The sequence below is a fragment of the Triticum aestivum genome, chromosome 1A (assembly GCF_018294505.1).
Source record: "Triticum aestivum cultivar Chinese Spring chromosome 1A, IWGSC CS RefSeq v2.1, whole genome shotgun sequence".
Lineage (NCBI taxonomy): Eukaryota > Viridiplantae > Streptophyta > Magnoliopsida > Poales > Poaceae > Triticum > Triticum aestivum.
In genome coordinates this window covers 571,773,238-571,788,290 of record NC_057794.1, presented here as the reverse complement: position 1 = coordinate 571,788,290, position 15,053 = coordinate 571,773,238, and positions in this window count along the sequence as shown.

The window sequence follows — 15,053 nt, the reverse complement described above, 5'->3', positions numbered from 1 at the left end:
TACCCCCCGCCCCCCGGTGCAACTACAAACTACGAAAAATGCCCTAGTTGCGAGTTGAGGGTTGACTTGCAACTCGGGTAATTACAAAAACCTACGAAAACCCAATTGCATGTCTAGGGTTGACTTGTAACTAGGGCACTTATAAAAAAGCCTATGAAAAAGCCCAAAGTTGAGCAACTACAACCCTTTGAAAAAGCCTAGTTCAGTGTCCATAGTTGACATGCAGCTAGGTTAGGGCCCCCGAGTGCAACTACAAATCTATGAAAAAGCCTCAGTTGCATGTCTATATTTCACATGCAACTGGGGCAACAACAAATCTAGGAAAAGGCCTAGTTGTGTGTTGAGAATTGAATTGCAATGGGGGCACCTACAAAAACCTATGAAAAATCCCAGTTGTGTGCCGATAGTTGACATGCAACTGGGTCGGAGCCCCCGGTTGCAACTAGAAACCTACAAAAAGTTCCTAGTTGCGAGTCAAGCCTGACTTGCAACCTGGGAAACTACAAAAACCTACAAAAATGCCACGGTTGCGAGTCAAGGGTTGACTTGCAACTGAAGCACCTATAAAATGCCTCTGAAAAAGCCCATAGTTGGGCAACTACAATTTTGAAAAAGCCCAGTTGCGTGTCGATAGTTGACATGCAACTGTGTCGGGGCCCCCGGGTGCAACTACAATCCTACTAAAATGCCCGAGTTGCGAGTCAAGTGTTGACTTGCAACTCAGGCAACTGCAAAACCTACGATAATGCCCCAATTGCGAGTCGAGGGTGGAGTTGCAACTGCGGTGCCTACAAAAAGCCTATGAAAAGGCCCACAGTTGGGCAACTACAACCTTTGAAAAAGCCCAGTTGCATGTCGATGGTAGACATGCAACTGGGTGCCCCCCCTCCCCCCCCCCCTCCCAAGGTCCAACTACAAACCTAGAAAAGAAGCCTCAATTGCGTGCCTATAGTTGACATGCAAGTGGGGTAACTACAAAAACCTACGAAAAAAGCCCTAGTTACGAGTCGAGGGTTGACATGTAATTGGGGCAATTACAAAGAACTATGAAAAAGCACGAGTTGCGAGTGAAGACTTGACTTGCAACTATGGCAACTACAAACCTAAAAAACCCATAGTTATGAGTCAAGGGTTGACTTGAAACCGGGACACATACAATTAAGTATTGCAGGGTGTTTTTACACTACCATAGTATATAAAAACGTCCTATATTAAGTTACGGAGGGAGTAATTCCAATAGTAATCGGGTACAGAAGGTAGCATGGAAGCTAGACATCGTGTTGTATACATAATCTAGCGAGGTTTTGCTAGAAAAAATGTTTACAGATAATGTAGAACGAAAACAAAAAACAGAAGAAAACAAAGTCTGCACGAGTGGACTGAAGAAACTATAAATGGCGGCACTCTCTCCCTCCCCTCACGAGACAAAAAAAAATGTAACCCAGGCTGTCGCTCCCTCTCGTTCCAATCGGGAAAAAACAAAACAAAAAGCCCACACACGGAGGTGGCAACCCACAGCCCACAGGACGACCTATCGAGCGAGTAAAACACAGCCTACACGAAAAACTGGTCGCGCGACGCGGCGCGACAGTATGGCCTGACCGAGAGACAAAACACGAATCTTAGCATTTAGATCGTACGGTCATAAATTTAGATGTGCAATACCTTAAAGCACATCTAGATGTGCTTTAGCAAATCCGAAAAAATATTTTCTCCGTAAGGATTAGAACTGATAAATAGTCCCACCTCGCTCCTTTTCAACCAATTCAATCAATTTATATACGCGGGCAGCTTTGCCGCATCAGAAATCAACAAGCTTCTGAGGGGAACATAATGAAGGAATTAGTCCGTAAGAGAGGGAAGAGCGAGTAGTCCCGAAGGAAGAATCACATATCTAGGAAATCAGATCGGCAGGTCAGGCCGGCTGAATCAGCCCGAAGGAAGAATCAGATAAGTGGGAGATCAGATCGGCAGGCAGGTCAGGCCGGTTGAATCAATGACATTAGATTAGAAGCTCGACGGGTCTTCTCCAGCGCTGCTGCGTGGATAAAAAGACAGGAGGATAACTCGGTGGGGATAATTACTTTGCTATTGGTTTGTTTGCTGAAATGTAGAAGAAGCGTAGATTGATGGTGTACGTGGCCTTCACATGAAATTTATCAAAAAATTTGCCTTTCTCAGCTGCGGCACGTCTTCTCTATGACGTTAGGGCAAGGCTACCTCGCAAACTTTCGTGTTCAGAGCATTGCATTGTCTAAGGGAGTAGGGTGAGTAAGCTGAGCCTACCAAGCTAAGCTTTCATCAAAAAGCAGATGAGTAGAGATTGAATCGAGCATAGAAATAAGAGAGTTTTTCTTTGCTTAGCACTGTTCGGTTCGTCTTTCTTTACAAGTCAATCTATGCATAATTCTATACTATCGGATCGGGTGAATTAGAGAATAGACAGAGGTCCGTTGGCATTTCAGAAGAAAGGGAACATAATATAATCTTGCAATTCTTAAAAATAATATCAACATACTAAAAACCTATTTGCTTCCGAATATTAACAAAAAAACATGTATATAAACAATCCCACTTCAATGCACCACTACTCTTCCATCCAAAATAAATTTGTTTGCATTTAAATCTTTTGAAAATTCTAAGAAAAAACATATAGATTAGTTATTAAACTCTAGAACAGTAAACAACAATTTCCCTCCTTCGTCTTAGCATATCATAGGTCGGAAGAGCAATGGTGTAAGATGAGAAAGTCGTCGGGGTGTCCTTCGATGGCCCCTCCTTCAGCCTGATTTTATTTTTATTTTTTTACGAATCAACCAGGCTGAATTTGTAAGTACAAGCATCATCTATCTCCAGAAAAGAAGCAAAGTGGGAATGCTTTTGGGCTCTGTCTAAGCCAGCATTAGTCGGTATATAGTATCTTCTTCTTTGCCAGCTGCTGGGCTGGATAATTGTCTGATCCTTCCCTATATGGATGCCAAGTAGTAGCCTTGGATTGGACTGGATTCCATGTCACTGCATCATCGCCTGGCCATATTCCAAATTAGAGCCCAAAAGCTCTAGGATCTGGATTCAATTCTCTCAACAAGTTGCTGGATCGCAAATGGGAATCGAAATCCAGGCTAGGGTAGCAGGCGTCGCTATATATGCTGTGGATTCAAACCTACCCGCCCTTCTTTCTTTCTTTTCACCTGAAAAGGAAACGGCTGACTCCCTCCAGCTTTCTCCTCTTCACAGGGTACGTGCACGACACACACTACCCACGCCGCCGCAGGTTCGTTCTAAGAAGATAAATCGGAGTGTGGCCAATGTATTCATTAATGCTACTATTGCTAGTAGGAAATATATGGCCGTAGCTACATGTGTCCTCGTTTTTCGGTCCGTGTTTTCGAGGCCACAACATTTAGCAAGGTTGAGATAAGTTTTACCATGATTTATGATACTGTCAGGCTTTCACCACAATCACAAATTATTGTCCACAAATAGTCCAATAGAAGATAACTTACAAAACTTTTCTGCCAGACCGAAACCAGTCTCGTAGTATCAACAGCAACATAGTATGACAAAAACACATCAATGTAGTATGACAAAAATAGCTAGCATTCTGGAGCTAGGTCTAGGAACTTATGGTCGATACCGTGTAAGAGGATTATAGATGAGGGAATTGGCGTAATGCTTTGTGTATTGTATGGAGCTTCCTGGGAAAGTATTTATACATGTGAGGGCAGGAAAGGTTTTTTAGGGAAACAACAAGACTCTGTTGCTTTATTTTGTTAATTTTCAAATAAATAGTGTAGATGAGGTGTTCCAAGGAAAAACAAAAGCAAAGAAGAAAAAAGCTAAACATGAGTATACGTACAACAACAAAAGGCTCATAGGTCAACCATGTCTAAAAGCGTTGACCCATGTTTCAATATGAAGATACCCTTTTCTCTTTGCTCCATGGATAGTTCATTTGTGCTCCTCCTTAAACTTCTTCCTGCAAGTATAAAGGTTAGGAGTAATGCATTTGAAGATGAAGTTATTCCTTGTTTTCCAAATTTCCCATGAGGCTAAAATGATGATCTCAAAAGAGAAAGGCATTCCCAGGAGTTCCTTGATGTGATCAATATCTGCTTGGACTCCTTGGTAGCTTGGTTTCCAAGATGGGAAAGGTATGTCCAACATTCATGTGCAAAAGGAAAATGGATGAAAAGATGACCTCTAGTTTCCAAGACCTGCATACCAGATGTAACACAAGTATAACCAGCAAGAGAGAAATTCTTCCTATGAAGCATTGCTCTAGTGTCACGTCTATTCTGGAGAAGTAGCCATGAGAAGATTTTGTATTTGAGCTGACAACAAGTCCTCCATATCCATTAGATGGCTGGCATGACTGGATGATCCACAATGATAAATTGGTATGCTTTGGACACTTTGAAGTTGGAGGCACCTGGAGGTAGATTCCAATTGTATGTCTCTGAAGTGGGCTGCAATTTTTGTGACATTGTGCCAAGCTCTTGGAATTTAGTGTAAGCTTCTTCAGAGAGAGGGAGATGGAAATGATCCGAGAAATCTTCCAAGTTACAAGCTTTGCAAGGATATACTTTTATCCTAAGAAAAAGAATGCAAGTATGGACATTTTCTAATACTAGGGATGTGCTGCCATTTATCATGCCAAAGATCAATGGACTGACCATTCCGAACAGAGCAACCAACATGAGTTTTATAGACGTGCAACAACTTAACGCAATCTCTCCACCATGATGAACAATTGGAAATCTGCTCATTTGGGGTTCCATTTTGATAGTAAGCCTCCCAGATCAGGTGTACTCAAGAAAGATCGGCATAGTTGAGGAATTTATGCACCATCTTAAGAACCAGACAAATATTCGGTGTATGCAGATTAATATTGCCCAGTCCTCCTTTAGTTTCAAGTCTGCAAATTAAGTCCCAGGCAGCAATGGGAGGATTATTCTTGTCCAAATATTTTGTGATTGAGCGGGTCTTTCTTAGGTGGGCCTCTGACTCTTATCTTCAAATTCCTTGCATTTTTGCAGCATTAGCACCCACTCTCTAGACAACGTGATCGAGACTGGCTAGGACACAGGGTGGTCGCTATGACTGTTGATGCGCGCCTTCTTGATGTGTAGCAGATCGCCTGAGCTCCCAACCACTTGGCGGTCTTTTTCATCTTTCTTTTATGCTTTCTTTTGGGCGTGTTTGTGTTGTTTCCCATCTGACTATTTTAGTTTTGGCCGCTCATGGACTTGTTTTATGGACGTGTTGTTTAATTTGTTTATAAAGCGAGGAAAAAGCCTATTTCATGTCAGAAGTGGTGCCTTTGTAATTACCAATATTTCCAATGATTCCTTTATAGAGCAATAAGCAACTGATAATGAAGGTGGGCAATGATGATAGGACAACACTAACCATTCCATGTTAGAACTACTAATAAATATTTCCATGTTAGAACTTCTCTTCTTGTAGGCACGCTCAGGATCTGGAAAATTTCCAGACTAAACCTACTTATTTGCAGGACCACAATGAAGAAGCTATCTTGGTGGAGTTTTATGACAAAACTATGACCAAGCTAACAGAATTTTACAAGCCAAGAGCTAAGATGCATTGGCTTATAAAAGGGGATCATAATGCTAATTATTTTCATAATTCTGTTCTCAAGAGGAGAAGGAAGAATAGGATTAGTTCTATTCTTGATAGTAACAATTAATTTTACAGGATCCAGATGAAATTGCGGATTGATTGAGAAATTACTTCTCTAATTTATTTTCAACCAGTAAACCCATTTTAAATACTTTGCCTTCTTCGAACAACAATAGTGAGGACACGATGGATTGTCCTTCTATACAAGATAAAGATAAAGTTTTGCAGGTTCTTAAAGGAATGAAGAGGAATTCATCTCGTGGACCAGATGGGCTTAATGTAGCCTTCTACCTCCCAACTTGGAAGTGGACATGAGAAGATGTAACTATATTAGTTAAAGATTTCTACACAAGGGGCAAGCCTCATCCTCAACTTAATAAAACCCGCATTACTTTAATTTCGAAGAAAGATAATGCCAAAATCCCTCAAGATTTTAAGCTCATTAGTCGTGTATAAAATCATCACAAAGACTTTAGCTAATAGACTCATAGATATCCATGAGTCTTAGCAAGCTTTTGTTCAGGGTAGAAGGCTTTCTATTAATATTATTGTTGCTCAAGAAATCATTCACCCCTTTCTTCTTAACTCCTGGAAGCACAAAGGTTTTATTCTTAAAATTCACTTAGCCAAATATTTTGACATAATTGAGTGGTGCTTCATTAGGAGGGATTTGCTATGTAAAGGGTTGCATGGTCATTTCATAGATTTAATCATGGAATGCATTTATTTTGCCACCTTTACTATTAGCATTAATGGGCAACCATTTGGCAGCTTTAGGGGTTCCCGAGGCATCCAATAAGGCTACCCTTTATCACTATATCTCTTTATCTTTGTAGTTAACGAGTTGTCACTTTCCATGCAGAAGGCTTTAAATGCCAGTCATTTGAGCAGTATCCATCTAGGGCTAGGTTGTCCCCTATTCTCTCTCTGATGTTTGCCGATGATCTGATTGTGTGTGGCACGTCAGATAATGGGGATGCCAAAATTATTGCTTCTATCATCAATCAGGTTAGTGATGTTTCTGCTCAAACCCCTAATTAGACTAAATCTGCCATACTTTTTAGTAAGTTTACTACTGACAATCTGAGGAACCAAATTGAAACTATTTTCCTACCCCTAATATGGAGTTTAATGCTAATCAACTTGGACATCCTCTTATTCTTCCTGGTAAAAATAGACATGCGGCTTATTAATTTTATTTATTGATAATTGTTACAAGGAAAACATGTTGTCTCATATAGGGAGGCTCAATCTTATTAAATCGGTCTTTGCTTCTCTCCCTACCTATTCCATGTATAATATCATGTTAAATAAATCCACCATCAATAAACTCACTTCCAATATTAGAAAATTTTGGTGGACTCATATCGACAAGGACAATGATTCTAAACCTATCTGCTTTAGAGCTTGGGATGATAATTGCAAACCTATGCATAAATATGGCCTAGGCATAACTGCATAAGAGATTTATAAACGATGAATAAGTCCATTGTTTCTACAATGGATTGGAGAATTATTAAGAATCCCAATTCCTTTTTTACTAACATTCTCAAAGCAAACATTTTCATAACTCTTCTGTTTGGAAAGCCAATGTTCATGTTCCTAAATCTTCTTTCTGGTCCTCTATCCTCAAAATTCATCCTTTCACTTGCAAGGCTATTCAAATTCAAATTGCTAATGTATTGCATTTGGACTAGTCTTTGGTGCAAACATTGGGATAAAGTCTATGATCATCTTAACCCCAATTTAGATAGGCCTCGTCCCAAAGTTGTGAGTGATCTTTGAGAACCCAATTGTAAAAGTTGGGATGACGATAAAATTAGCATATTCTTTGATAAGTATTGAAAAAATTAGATCATCATATAATTAATGTTAACATGGATGATACTTTATGATGGACTCACACTTCTAATGTAGAATGCACCACAAAAAGTGCTTACAAAGCTTTGAAGCAGGAAACCCAATTCTGGTCCGAAGCCCAAAAAAACGCTTGTTCAGAGCCTAAGATTTCTAGCTTTAATCAGGTTTGCAAAAGCAAAAATTTGGCTCCTAGGCTCAAAACTTTTGCCTGAAGAACTTTAAGACGGGCACTAACTACAGGAGTAAGAGGATCCAAGTATTCTACCCATATTTAAAAAGAATGTTGCAGATGTGTGATACTGAAATAGATGTTCATCTCTTCTTCAAATATAATATCTCATATGGTTCAAATTTGGTCTCAAGTCTGATGAGTTGAGTCCTAATTTATATCCCGTTGATGTGATTCAAATGGCTCAGTCTTCTCATTGTGTTGAACTAAATCTAGATACTATTTTTACACTTCTATGGGATATTTAGAAAGCTAGGCATGATCTTATTTTTAATAAGCAGAAATGGAGTCCTATGCATGTCATCTATGCTTCAAAAAGCAATGCTTAATGCATGATTAATACAGGAGAATACGAGATCAAAACAGGTTTCGTTATCAATAATGATACACCTTACCAAGATCCAAACACAAGTCTCAACTTGGAGTTCTCTCGGCTTATAGTTCTCTAGTCAGAATGTTGAGGTACTTGCTTTTGTAATTCTATTAAATCCAAAACCTATCTGAAATTCATGAACCTTGGCATGCTATCATGGAATGACATCAACATGCTGGGGTAAAAATATTGTCCCATTTGGGGCAGGTTATGGTATAAGCTTCTCACAAACCAGAGCTTCTCACAAGAAAGCCTCATGGTTCCATTAGGGAAATGTGTCACCTTTGTGGACAAATATTCGTCGCCTCTTCTTCCTTTCAATTTTTTTCTTGGTGTCAACATAGAACAACAGGAGTGTCATTTTAAAATCTGGATTTTTTGGGGATTGTTTGGACATTTTTATATGTTAATTGAGTTTTCTAGGCATTTATGTGCATAATTCAAAATTGAACTACATGCACATGCTCCGTCCATAAAAAATGGTTGCAAAATCAAATGTTTGTCCTTGGTTGCAAGATTAGGTCACATGCAAGAAATGAGAACGAACGTCAACCACCTTGACAGTGTCGCTCGGCCGCTAACATTGAGATACATAGTTTTAAAATTCTAGTAAATTGAAAACTCATGTGAAATTCATGAAACTTGACATGATATGATGGAACGGCAGCGACATGCCTTGGTAAAAATATCATCCATTTTAGGGCAGGCGTGGGTATAAACTTCTCGCAAACCAGAGCTTCTCTCATAACAAGCCAGGTGGTTTTGGTAGGGTACGTGCCACCTTGGGGGACGAAACGACATCTGTTGCCTCTTCTTACTTTCAAAATGCTTCCCGTGTCAACATAGAACAACACGAGTGTTGTGTCAATTTTTGGGATTTTTCGGGGTTCACTTGGACATTTTTATGCATTAACTGAGTTTTCTATGCATTCATGTGCATAATTCAAATTTGAACTACAGGAACATGCTCTAATGCATATAAATTAGTTGAAAATTCAAATTTGTGCCCTTGGTTGCATGCTTACATCCCATGCAAGAAATGGGAATGAAAGTCAAACACCCTGCCACCGTCACTCGGCCACAAACATTGAGATACCTGGTTTTTAAATTCTAGTAAATCCAAAGCTCGTCTGAAATTCATAAAACTTGGCATGCTATCATGGAGCAGCATCTGCCACCGTAAATTTTTTGTCCAATTTGGGGTAGATTTGGGGATATGCTTCTCACAACAAGCCTGATGGTTTTGGTAGGGAATGTCCCACCTTTGGGGATGAAACTATATACATTGCCTCTTATTGCTTTCAAATTTTTTCGCGTGTCAACATAGAACAACAGGAGTGTTGTGTCAATTTTTCAGATTTTTCGGGGTTCGTTTGGACATTTTTATGCATTAATTGAGTTTTCAATGCATTTATGTGCATAATTCAAATTTGAACTACATGCACATGCTCTAATGCATATAAATTGGTTGAAAATTCAAATTTGTGCCCTTGGTTGCATGCTTAGGTCCCATGCAAGAAATGGGAATGAATGTCAAACACCTTGCCACCGTCACTCGGCCGCAAACATTGAGATACCTAGTTTTAAATTCTAGTAAATCCAAAGCTCGTCTGAAATTCATGAAACTTGGCATTGCTATGATGGAGCGGCATCAACATGCCGTGGTAAATTTGTTGTCCCATTTGGGGTAGGTTTGGGGATATGCTTCTCACAAACCATAGCTTCTCACAACTAGCCTGATGGTTTCGGTAGGGAACGTCCCACCTTTGGGCGAAATGATATCCATTGCCTCTATTGCTTTCAATTTTTTCTCATGTCAAAATGAAACAACAGGAGTGTTGTGTCAATTTTTGGGATTTTCGGGGTTCGTTTGGACATTTTGATGCATTAATTGAGTTTTCAATGCATTTATATGCATAATTCAAATTTGAACTACATGCACATGCTCTAATGCATATAAACTGGTTAAATATTCAAATCTAGGTCATTGGTTGCATGCTTAGGTCTCATGCAAGAAATGAGAATGAATGTCAAACAACGTGCCACGGTCACTCGACCACAAACATTGAGATACCTGGTTTTTAAATTCTAGTAAATCCAAAACTCGTCTGAAATTCATGAAACTTGCTATGCTATCATGGAGTGGCATCTACATGCCATGGTAAAAATTTTGTCCCATTTCGGGCAGGTTTGGGTATAAGTTTCTCACAAACCAGATCTTCTCACAACAAGCCTGATGGTTTCAGTAGGGAACGTCCCACCTTTGGGGACGAAACGTTATCCGCTGCCTCTTATTGCTTTAAATTTTTTTCTAGTGTCAACATAGAACAAAATGACTGTTGTTTTTAAATTTGGAATTTTTTAGGGTTTGTTTGGACATTTTTATACATTAACTGCGTTTTCTAGGCATTTTATGTGCATAATTCAAAATTGAACTACATGCACATGCTCCAGTGCATATAAATTGGTTGGAAAATCAAATCTGTGTCCTTGGGTGCATGATTAGGTCACATGCAAGAAATGGGAATGAATTTCAAACAACAGGGCACCGTTGATTGCCGACAAAAGGTTGAGATACTTTGTTTTTAAATTCTAGTAAATCCAAAACTCGTCTGAAATTCATGAAACTTGGCATGCTATCATGGAATGGCACCCGACATACTGTGATATTTTTCGTGTCCATTTTGAGAGAAGGCGCACTCGAATAACAGCCAACAAAGGCATTTTGAAAAAATAGCTTCCACTTTGATATCTCAAACGTTTGTATAATTCAAATCGCGTGTGTTCTGTTAGCCATTCACGTGACGCCACCTGTCTTCGTTTTTAATGACTATAGGAGATGCCGTATGGATAGCTACTTGACTCAACAGGAGGCGTGCAAGCGGAGTCCGGTGCGTAGGCTGACCGAGAGGCGTGCAAGATGTCCTCCAATGCGCAGGCTCACGGGAAGCGTGCGAGTTGTCCTCTGCGCATGCTCACTGGGAAGCGAGCCCTTTGACTTCCATGGCCGCCCGCCTTCCTCTCCATTAATGGCGCCCGAGCCGCTATTTAATACGTGCGGCCTTACTGTTCGCCTCCCATTTTTTCCCTCCCGCAGACCTCCACCGATGCCATGATGAAGAATGATAATCTGCCACTAGTCTTCAAGTTTGGTGAAGTCGACGCTGAGCCGGAGGAGATAGAAAATAAGGAGTAATGGGGCCTCATAGACATGGCCCTGAACGAGCTGGCCACGGTGGTTGCTGCCCTCGCTCCCGCGCTAGCGACCATCCCCATAGCATTGACGGGTTAGTCGCCGAGCACTATCGCAGAGCTGGAAGCCGCGGGTGTCAGCGAGGTCTCTGCGGACCCGCGCGAGCTCGTGTACATGCCAGCGCCAACGCCCATGCACGTACCCATGCTTGCCCCTCCACCCACCGTGGCGCCGGCCCCCATGTGTTTGGCTGCACCCACAGCGCTCGTGCCCCTGCCCGTGGCGCCCCTCCACCCACCACAACGCTGTTCCCCATGCGTTTGGCTGCACCTGCCGCACCTATGCCCATGCGTGCGCCCCCCTCAGCGGCATGGGACACTGTCGTCGACCGTTACCTCTCAGCGGCGCCAGTTGCCGTCCTCCCGCGCCCCGCCCGTCGATCGCGCGACGACAGGATGTTTGATTTACAAGTGAAGAACATTTTGTGCTGCCTTGAATACTTCAACAACGGTGTACCGAGGACGCCAACGACAATGACAGCGCGGCACGCCGCCTCCGCCGCCACCGGAAATAGTTTTTTGGAGTTTAATACTGTATCTCGAATTCTCGATCATATGAATATAAATTCGTAGTGTGACTGAATGAAAGATATGGTTTGAACAAACTTGCATTTTTCTCTCTTAATGTATAGACTTATCAATCGATTTTCTTTTGAAAATAACGTCAATGGTTTTTAAATATAAAACACTCATCGCAAATGTTTTAGTTACAACACCCGTATGCAAACCGACAGCTTCCCCAAGAAGCCAAGAAAAAATGTGCCGAGCAGGATTTGTGCAGCTCTTGATCACAATCATTTTAGATAGAACACCCGTATGCAAAGTGCACGAGCTCGCAGTGCAGGATTTGTGCATCCCTTCAACGCAAACGGTTGTTTTGGATGACCCATGTGCAACCACATAGAAACAATTGGGTAAGATTTGCATCTGTCATATTGGGTATGTTGCCATTTGTTAAGCTGGAAAGATTGACATTTCTTTATCTAGTAATAACATTGCCATTTTTCAACCTTGTAACACTGCAATTTGTCAAAATATGTAGCTAAAAATCACTAGCACTATCTAATTTTTGCAACTAAAATCACTAGCACTGTTTATATGGACACCACTAGCAGGCGTGAGTTGATGGACGCATATGCAAATGTACCATTGATTACATACAACAAATCATCAACCCACAACGACAACGAGGATACATGTTGGATTATAGATCATTTCCAACTATACATTCTAGTAAAGTAAAGTTTTTCTCACACCACAAATAAGAAAGCGATAAAATGAACTTTATCTCAACTACTCGTCGGTGTTGTAAACACTTGCTTTGAACCAGAAGTGATTCTCTGGGAAGGGCCAACTATTGTCAATCTCGATACCAACGCAGGACTGATCATCCATGCTGAAGCGGCCTATTTCAATACCCATATTGTGATAGCCACGGTAGGGAAGCATAGCAATGTCCGAGGTATAGATACGGCTGCTTCTCATAAATGGTAGTAACGTTGTGTCAACAGCAGCTGGATCGCCTTTCACCATCATTGCATAGTTTTGTCCAAGGAAGAGCGAGTTTTCTCCAAGACTATCAATACTGAACCACATAGAAGGTGTGGGTGCTAGCACACTAGTATCCATCCCAAATACCCCGCAACAGATGTTGGAATAGGTCCGGAGAGTGCGACCATGCGAGACAACACCTGCTTCCTTAGTAACATCAGCAGTGCCCTGTGTACAGGCAAGAAGAGGTGATCCATCAGAATAAGTTACCAGGCGCCACTGAGTATATGGGTCCTGCTCGTCCTCATGCTTGTGATCATCACCATCGTCATCTCCCCCTTGGTTATAAATTTTTTCAAGTATAGGTGGTGGAATGTTCACAGGACCTTGGAAACACAAGAAGGTTAATTAGTAAATGGAAACTAGCTAGCTAACCCGCATGCATGTGGATGAAACAATTATAATTATGCTGGAAGACAAACGCACCGAAACCATAAGGATTCCATGCAAAAACAGTGCCACGAGTGGTGGCAGCAAACACAAGACCCTCGTATTGAATTGCATCACAGTACTCATCCGTGTACAAAAATTGATTTTTGAGCAATATCCATCGAGTCGTGGAAGCAAGGATGGCAACAAGCTTGTCGAGGATAGCAACAACTTCATAGTTCGTGTAATCCCAAGAGCGGTTGGGAACTCAACAAATTGCTATCTTCCGTAGACGATAGTCACCATGATCGTATTTGAACGTACGTAGAATATCGGTGTGCTAAACTTCAGGGCAGTCTGAGATTTTTGGAAGTGGAACCCGGTGACGAGTGTACACGTTCACAAGTTCCCACTCGCAGTTGTACCCAGTATAAACAACCCAATCTCCATTTGCGCCTGCCCAAGTCTTACGCTCAAGCGATGGCATCTTAACATCACACGTATCATTATCAAGCGACATCAACTTGCACAAGGCGAGGCTTTCATCGTCCCCGCGCCAGTGATCAGGGTCACATCAAAGAAGATAGGGGAGATCAAACCGCTCCCGGACCCTTGGGTTGCTTGTAATGATGTTATTAGTTGAGTCGAGAATGGTCTTGAATGAACCTGCCATGCTAGCCAGGGTGATGACGTCTCACTGATCAATGACTTCCTCCACCACGTCATCTTTCAGACCGGGGCAAGAATAACGGGGCCGTTTCCGGTCTGTTCCCTCCATGGAGAAGACGATCGAACAATGGCAGAAGGAAATGGTGAAGGCAAATGGAGGGAGGAAGAGCGTGCCGCATGAGTTCCAAATCGAGAGGGAAAGGCAAAGAGGTGGTGGACGGTTGCCACGGTACAAGAAGAGACTAGTGTGGAGCGAATGGTTGCCATAGAGGTCACACACTGATGATAAGGCCGAGTGAACCGCATGCCCTATATCGCACACACCTTGATCTGGCTGACCGTTTCTTTTTTGTTGCCTAATCACAAACAGTTCATCCGAGTGAACCGTATGTTGTATATCACACACACCTTCATCTGGCTGCCCGTTTCTTTTGTGTTGCTTCATTGCAAACAGTTAATTGAACTGAACCGTATGCCCTGCATTGCACACACAACTAAAATCTAAACCATGTTTGATGCATCCATCATCGCAAACGTTTTGCACCTTTTTTGACGTTTTTTACACCATGATGACCCACAAGTGCAGGGGATCTATCATAGCCTTTTCGATAAGGAAGAGTGTCAAACCCAATGAGGAGCAAAAGGAAATGATAAGCGGTTTTCAGAAAGGTATCCTCTGCAAGCACCGAAATTATCGGTAACAGATAGTTTTGTGATAAGATAATTTGTAACGGGTAACAAGTAAATAAAGTAAATAAGGTGCAGCAAGATAGCCCAATCCTCTTTGTAGAAAAGGACAAGCCTGGACAAACTCTTATATAAAGGAAAACGCTCCTGAGGACACATGGGAATTATCGTCAAGCTGGTTTTCATCACACTCATATGATTCGCGTTCGGTACTTTGATAATTTGATGTGTGGGTGGACCAGTGCTTGGGTACTATCCTTCCTTGGACAAGCATCCCACTTATGATTAACCCATATTGCAAGCATCCACAACCACAACAGAAGTATTAAGGTAAACCTAACCATAGCATGAAACATATGGATCCAAATCAGCCCCTTACGAAGCAATTCATAAACTAGGGTTTAAGCTTCTGTCACTCTA